Consider the following 8,266-nt stretch of genomic DNA (forward strand, 5'->3'; position numbering starts at 1 on the left):
CTAAAGTGTTCTCAATCCTTTTGTGAGTTAGTTGCGAAACTTTGTGAACAAATTATAATTAAAGTCAACGGATAACCAACTATTAGAGGAATGAACAAACAGTTAAGAGAAACGAACAACCAGTTATTACAGAAATGAACAAAAAGTTGAAATAAAAACAAATTACACATTATTACAGAAACGAAACACCAAATCCAATGAATAACACTATTATAGAAATAAACAAATCAAATATTAGTTTTGTTTACTTCAAATTTGAACGAAGGGTGAAAAGCATGTGTAAAGGTAATTACATAATTTTAAAAAAATCAATTATATTTAACTCTCCAGACATGTTGTTTTCTCCAACACTTGTTACCATATTGTTCCCTCTAACCCTTGTGCTAATACAGTTTTTTTTAACGCACGTGAACATGTTGTTCCATATATATCTCGGGGCCTCATTGTTTCCTCTTACTGTTTGGTTTGGTTTGTTTTGTTTTGAATTCAGCGCAAAGCAATACGAGAGCTATCTGCGCTAACAGTATCTGATTTAAAGTTATAGGCTAGAGGAAAGGCAGCTAGTTAATACCACCCACCATCAACTCTTGGGCTACTCTTTTACCAACGAATAGTATGATTGACCGTAAATGTATAAAGATCCCACGGCTGAAAGAGCGAACATGTTTGGTATGACGGGGATTCGAACACGCAACACTCAGATTACGAATCGAGTGTCTTAACCACTTGGCCATGCCGGGCCCTCCTCATATGGTCCTGACTTTGTTGTTCCTTGGTAGCGAGTTCCAGTTCTCGTTCCAACAGGAATTCCAGGTTTTATTACAGCCAGTTCTTTTTAACACACGTGCTCGTATTGTTTTGCTAATAGTCGCTATCGTGTTTTCTATGTAATATACGTGACCATGTTATTTAAACACGTTAACTTTTCTTTTTAAAGTGTTTTAATATCGACGATACACGTTTGTGTTATATTCTGGTCTTAAAGGAGATAGATGAAGGTCAAGGGAATTATACATGTGGTACGAGATTTTAAAACATGTTACAATAAAACGATGGTAAACTTATTCCGTTAATCTCCACATATCCTGAACATATTTTATATCCATGTTGGTAATCAAAGGATTGAAACTGTTTTTGTTATTCAAAAAGAATAATGGTTTTATAACGTTGAAGATATGATATTTTCTAGTACTCGCAGATATTTTGTTTTAGTATTGTTACCAGCAAGTAGGTGTATAAATATGTAACAGGAAATGTCACCTTCTGTCAGTGTTAGATTATACCCACGGTAACAGCGCTTATTACTCTCGTTGGAAACAGTTTCTTTGTCTCTAGGTTATTCATTTAAGGTTACACGAAAGCTATCTGCTCTAGAAGTCCCTATTTTCGAACGCATAGTCCAGAGAGAAGTGAACCCCCCACCAACTCTTGGGATGCTGGCATCTAAATAAATAGTTGGATCTGACTGTCACTCTTGCAACGCATCAACAGCCCTTAAGGGTGGAGCATTATTTGTCAAAGTGATAACAGAACACGAACACTGGTTTGCAGATCCATAATCTGGCACACTAACCATTATGACTCGCTGTGTCCAATAGATAAGCAATAACAACATGTGTTATTGCGTTATACTAGTTTCGGAGAATTCCACTTTTCATCAGTAGCCCTGTACGGATGTTTCTAATTATGACTATAAAGCACGTTCACACCGTCAATATGTTTGAATTTAGTAATTTAGTTTTTTAAAAATTATTCTATTAAGAGTAGGGTTGTATAAGTCAAAGTTTTGCCAAAGTTTAAGCAAAAAGTTTGAAACTGTGATGGACCAGATAACCTAAAATGACTGCAAGAGGTTTTTGTTATTAAACAAAGGTTGTTGGTCAGTCCTTCCCGAATATTTGAGCGATAAGGTTTTATATCACGTAGCCAACAATTAAAAGATTTGTTTTTGAATTTCGCGCAAAACTACACGAGGTCTATCTGTACTAGTCATTCCTAATTTAGCAGTGTAAGACTAGAGGTAAGGCAACTAGTCGTCATCACATACCGTCAACTCTTGAACAACTCTTTTACCAACGAATAGTGGGATTGACCGTTACACTATAACGTCCACACACCTGAAAGCGCTAGCATATTTGGTGTACAGGGATTCGACCCCGCGACCCTCGGGATGTGAGAGAGTCCAAGACGAATATCTTACGATTTACCAATCCCACCAAATACTCTTTAGTCTCAAAAGAATGGTTTTAATTAGTTTGATTTTCAACCACTTCACACAGAGTTAAGAAACAGAACCGTTAATAAAGTTTACACGATTGACCTTCGAGATGGCGATGTTCATAATGATAGTTCGATGACTCAAATAGGACGTGGCTGATTCTTGCAGCTGGAATTATGAAGGAAGACCCGTGGAATATAATTACCAGATTCATGACTAACACAATGGTTATTACAACAACCAAAGTCTCATCTTGATTTGTAAGAATTAGGAAATATGATCACAATGCGGTAACTATTTTTCAGACTACGTGGTTTGTAAAAGGGTTTAAGAAGTACATTTTTATTCACTCAGGAAAAAAATAACAAAATAAATTACTTCAGATAATAAACTTTTACGACGGTCCTCTCGTGCTTTAGATGCCATTTTATGGAACATAATGAGATTTTGTTTTTGTTATGTGAGAAACGTTTGATGTAGCAATGATTTATTAGGGAAATAGACTCAGTAATTTGAAAACGGTGGCACTAGTTGTACCGCTAGATAAAGATATCCAGGTGTAAGATCAGATAATCTTTTGAAAGTAACATGTTCGTAATAATGTGTTGTTTTTTAAATTCTGGATGATCATTGTGTTTCGGGTATTCATGCAAAGCTACACAAGAGATATTCTGCGCCAGTCGTCCCAACTTTTGAAACTAAGCTTAGAGGAAAGGCAGTTAGCTAACAGCATCCACCGTCAACGCTTGGGCTACACTAAATATATAGTAAGCTTTAGCGTCACTTTTATAACGCCAAATTTCAAAATACATTGTGTGCGATTTGATGCACCAGGACAAGAGTAAAAGACTTCCAGATTTGTAGTACAGCACACTAATTATCAGGCCACACCTGGCCTCATGAGTTCAGACCTTTGTAGATCGTATAACTATATAAATGTTGAAATGAAAGCACTTCAGCAAAACTGGATATTAGGGAAGCATTAGAATTTGGCATGGTCTGTCAGTTAGGACACTCGATTCGAAATTTGATGGTAGCGGGATCAAAACCCAGTGCGCTCAACACGATTGCTCTTTCATTGGTGAGGGCGTTATAATATGGCAGTCAATCCCATTGGTCGTTGATAAAAAGAGTTGGCGATGAATGTTCCGGCTGCTTATCTATCCTTGTGATGCAGCAGTTCGAAATTATGGATGACAGCAGATAGTCTTAGTATACTTCCACTAAACAATTAAAGAAACAAATAAACAGCGGAACATCACACACACACATAAAACAAACTCTTTTCTTTATGGGATTTAAATTTACAGTTTAAATGACAGTAAAAATAATCATTAGAATTTCTCTCTCTAGCGTCCGCACTTGCTTGGTTGTTTATGCATGAATACTGTAAATAAAAAATTACAAATGAGTAACTGGAGTGGCCAGCAGCGCCTTTCTTGCCTACTTGTCATTTGCTGCTATTTTGAGTTCTTAGTTGATCAGAACTTATTTGATGACGATATCCACTAGGTGGATTTATTTGGTGATCACATCCGCTACGTTTCATGACATATCTATAGGGTAACAATTAAGGGTGGATACAAGTTTCTGGGCGTTCGTCCCCTAGCATGTATGAGAGAGCATCGTTTGACAACATGACGCAGTTATCTCCATGGTGATGTTATTGTAATCGTAAACTATTGTATTCAGTGCTTCGCGAGCTAAAATATATTAATTAAACAATCGACTTTTTTGTAGCTTTTTAAAAACGTTATGCTAAACGTTGACTTCTCTGACAACATGCTTATTTAACTGACATGTTAGGTGACGTTCAATAAATTACGCTTTCCGTTCCAAGTTCGTTTATGAAATTGCTGTTTCCTCAAACTCAGTAAAATGAATGGTTTAGGGACCTGTTGTCAGTTGTTCAAATGACAACCTAACCTGATTCAGGTGATAACTATAATAACACACAGAAACTGACTGTTAAATAGAAAGTTATGTTTGTTTAAAAAAAAGGTTGTTTGTTTGTCGGACTTTTGCGGAAAGCTACTCGAAGGAGGCTATCTGCGTTAGCCGTCTCTAGTTTTGAAATATTAGAGTAGAGGGAATGTAGCAAGCCAGCATCACCTACCACCAACTCTTGAGCTACTCTTTACCTGACCGTAACATTATAACGCCTCCAAGATTGAAGAACCGAGCTTGCTCAGTTACGAGCAGATTGCAAGTCAAGAAAATATCTGTTGAGGATATTTACTTCCGCGGGGCCCCTGAAATTGCTCTGTTTTAAAAGTAAATAAAACCAAAATTAAGAGTAATATAGATTTGTATTTCTTACTTTTGAAGTTCATGCGTCGTGCTGTGTTGTATCCTATGGAATGTATAATGTTTCTTGTGATTCATGGCACTCGCACGTTTTATTGACTCACGAAAGTACAAAGTGCAACGTTAAACTTTTCTAATATGACGTTATTTTAACATATACTGACTGACTGGCATACAAAAAAACTACTATACAACAGAGCGAAGTGGTTCAAACAGGTGGCTCCGTTTTAGAGAAATAACCTGAGGTGATACATAGAATGAGCTCTTGATAACCGCCAAGCTTAGGCCCGGCATGGCCACATGGTTAAGGCACTTGAATAGTAATCTGAGGGTCGCGGGTTCAAATCCTCATCGCACCAAACATGCTTGCCCTTTCAACCAAGGGGGTGTTGTAATATTTTGGTCAATCCTATTATTCGTTGGTAAAAGAGTAGCCCAAGAGCTGGCGGTGGGTGATGATGACTAGCTGCTTTCCCCCTAGTCTTACACTGCTAAATTAGGGACGGCTAGTGAAGGCAGTCCTTGTGTAGCTTTGCGTGAAATTCAAAAAACAAACCATCGAGCTTTACACAAAACGAAAGTTGGTTTTTGAGAAATTTTGCGCGTGTAAAGTTATACGAGGGCATTTTGCATTGATAAGCTATAGCTCAGACACCCACAGTCCACGGCACCCACCCCAAATTCTGTGGTTATTCTCGTGTCACCATAACTTTTACAACATACCTAACGTCCCGACTTGCGGAATGTGACGTTTTTCATTTGTAACAGAACGTTCATGATGGACCCGAAGATTCGTAGTTCGGTTTGCTAACATTGGATTCAATATTTTTTTGTGATTTGAATCACGTAATACTGGATATGATTTTTTTTTTCTCAAGCAAAACAATCATACTAATCAATGAGAGAATGACTGAACTGTGACATCAAACGCACTGTTTCAAGAGTAAATAGCGCTCGGGTTATAGGATTTCTATTTCATTTTTTTTCAACCGCACAGTAATGAAGTCGTACGATAAGCATATCTGACAGCGCCACTTATGATGTTGTTTTATAAATATTTTTACACACCTCAACCAATTGATAAAGCTATTGGTTGTATGTTTTTCTTTCCTCATCAGCTATGTTTTTATGCCTAAATTTATGTAGTGCCAGTCCAGTGTATTAAAATTTTGGAATCAAAATCAAGGCTTAGCTAACTGCAAATCTTAGCTACTTGGTGAAGTCACAGGTCTTTGAATGATAAACAGTCGTTCTGTTAGGTCGAAAACCAAACCATTATTTCTAAACAAGGCAATTCGAATATATTTTATAACTTAACATACTGCCTTTTATTTCTTTCGATCACAGAATTATATAACAGATAATTATAAACAAATGTTATAGAATTGTTTATCAAATTATTTAATTAACAGAACTTCATTCAAATTTTATAGTCGAACTGATACACTACTGGCCAAAATTGTATGGTCAATGAACGCAAAGAAAAAATATGCATTTTGCGTTGTTCGACTCAACCACTTATTTGAGTAGAGCTTCGAAAGATGAAAATAAGAAAAGGAAAAATAAAAATAAAAAACTTTTTAGCATTTAATAGGGATAATGTGAACACTATGAAGTTAGCCTAAATACTAGCTGGTCAAAAGTTTAAGACCATATCAAAAAGAAGTCCTAAACAGGGTAGGAAATGCTCAACAAAAGGTCTCAGTAGTGAGTTGCACGGCCCGTCATTGCGAATAACTTCAAACATTCGCTTTGGCATGGTCGATATAAGCGTTTGCAAAAGGCTGGCTGGAATGTTATTCCAAGTGGTGAAGATGGCTTCACGAAGATCATGCACTGTTTGGAATTGACGTATATTTCTATGGACGTCCCTTGCCATCCACCCCAAACATTTTCAATGGGATTCAATGAGGCGAACACGCTGGATGATTCAAAAGAATCACTTTATTTGCCATTAAAAAGTCCTTTGTCCTGCGGGCATTGTGGATTGCAGCGTTGTCCTGCTGAAAGATCCAGTCATTTCCACACAAGTGAGGGCCTTTAGTCAATAAGGATGATCTATCCGACATGCCAATGTAGCCAGCTGGTGTTTGACGCCCCTGTATAACATGAAGCTCCATTGTTCCATGGAAGGAAAAAGCAACCCAGATCATGATGGAACCTCCTCCATTGTGTCGTGTAAAAAATATCTCCGGTGGGATATCCTTATCGTGCCAGTAACGTTGGAAGCCATCTGGACCATCCAGGTTAAATTTTTTCTCATCAGAGAACAAAACCTTCGTTCACTTTTCTACGTCCCATGTTTGGTGCTTCTCAGCAAAATTTAACTGAGCTGTTTTGTGGTGTGGAAGAAGGCGTGACCTTTGAAGACGTTTACGGCTTTTAAAGCCTTTCTCTCGTAGATGCCGTCTTATTGTTCTTGAACTGTGTTCTGCGTCCGTAAGAGCCTTAATCTGGTTCGACGATCACTGGTGTCTTGCCGGACAACCCGTCGAATCCTCCTGCTCAACGTCGGCGAAATTTTCTTTGGCCGCCCACTTGAAATTCTCGTGCGTATCCCTCAGGGTCTTTTAAGAAATTTGCAACAGCAGTTTTACTATGCCCAATCTCACCAGCGATGACATGTTGAGAGAGACCTTACTTTTGCAGCTCGACAATTCTGCCACGTTCAAACTCTGTCAATTTTTTCGCCTTTGCCATGTTTTTACCCAATGTAACACAATAGATGTCAGTGGGAGATGTTGACAACGCTAATGCTTGAACACAAATGGCTAAATTTCGTTACGTGTTTACCGATTAACGCTTCGTTTCAGTATGGTCTTTTGACCAGCTAGTATTTAGGCTAATTTCATAGTGTTCACATTTTCCCTATCAAATGCTAAAAAATATTTTTATTTTTATTTTCACTTTTGTTATTTTTATCTTTCGAAGCTCTACTCAAATAAGTGGTTGCGCCCAACAACGAAAAATGCACATTTTGTTTTATGTTCATTGGTCTTAAGATTTTGGCCACCAGTGTATAAGCTGAACGACATTTTATGCACATCTATAAGGAAAATTTATTGACGAGGGGAGGATAGTCAATGAGTACCACTCACCGCCTATAAGATCACCCTTAAATTAGAGATGGGAGTGACTGTCATTTTTATAACGCGCTCAATACTCACCATGCGAACCTTGAACGATATTGTATGCAGTCTGAAACACTAACCACTAGAATCTCAAGTAACTGTTTGATTCAGATGTTACAGTTAACGCCATTTTATTTCTAGAATCTGGTAAGATTTTTGGCGCTTGACTCTTAAATAACTTTTGTAAAAATCTGTTATCTAGGAATGACAATAGTAATAAATTCATTTATTTTGAATCAACTAGTTTTGGAGATCTTAATTCGCTTTCAAAGCAATTTTATTCACGACTGGAAGACTTGAGACTATAAAACAAAGGTTTGGAAGAAATATCTATATAAATATTAACTTGAAACTTTTGTCACTGTCAAAATAAACTCCAATTCTCCTAGTATTAAGTCTTTGATCGAAGCCGTGTCTTTGTGCGTGTCCACTTTAATTTTAGTAGAATTTTCAGGGATGAAATCCTTATGGTCATGGAACATTCTTACCTCCATCATTTGGTTGTGACTCTTTTCATCTACTGTGTCTCCATCTTGAGTTGCTGCTGAAAAAACTCAAATTTTATTGGCTACTTTTGCCCTCGGCTATTCTATATACTCTTAAGGTCGGT

The sequence above is a fragment of the Tachypleus tridentatus genome, chromosome 7 (genome assembly GCF_004210375.1).
Source record: "Tachypleus tridentatus isolate NWPU-2018 chromosome 7, ASM421037v1, whole genome shotgun sequence".
Taxonomy (NCBI): domain Eukaryota; kingdom Metazoa; phylum Arthropoda; class Merostomata; order Xiphosura; family Limulidae; genus Tachypleus; species Tachypleus tridentatus.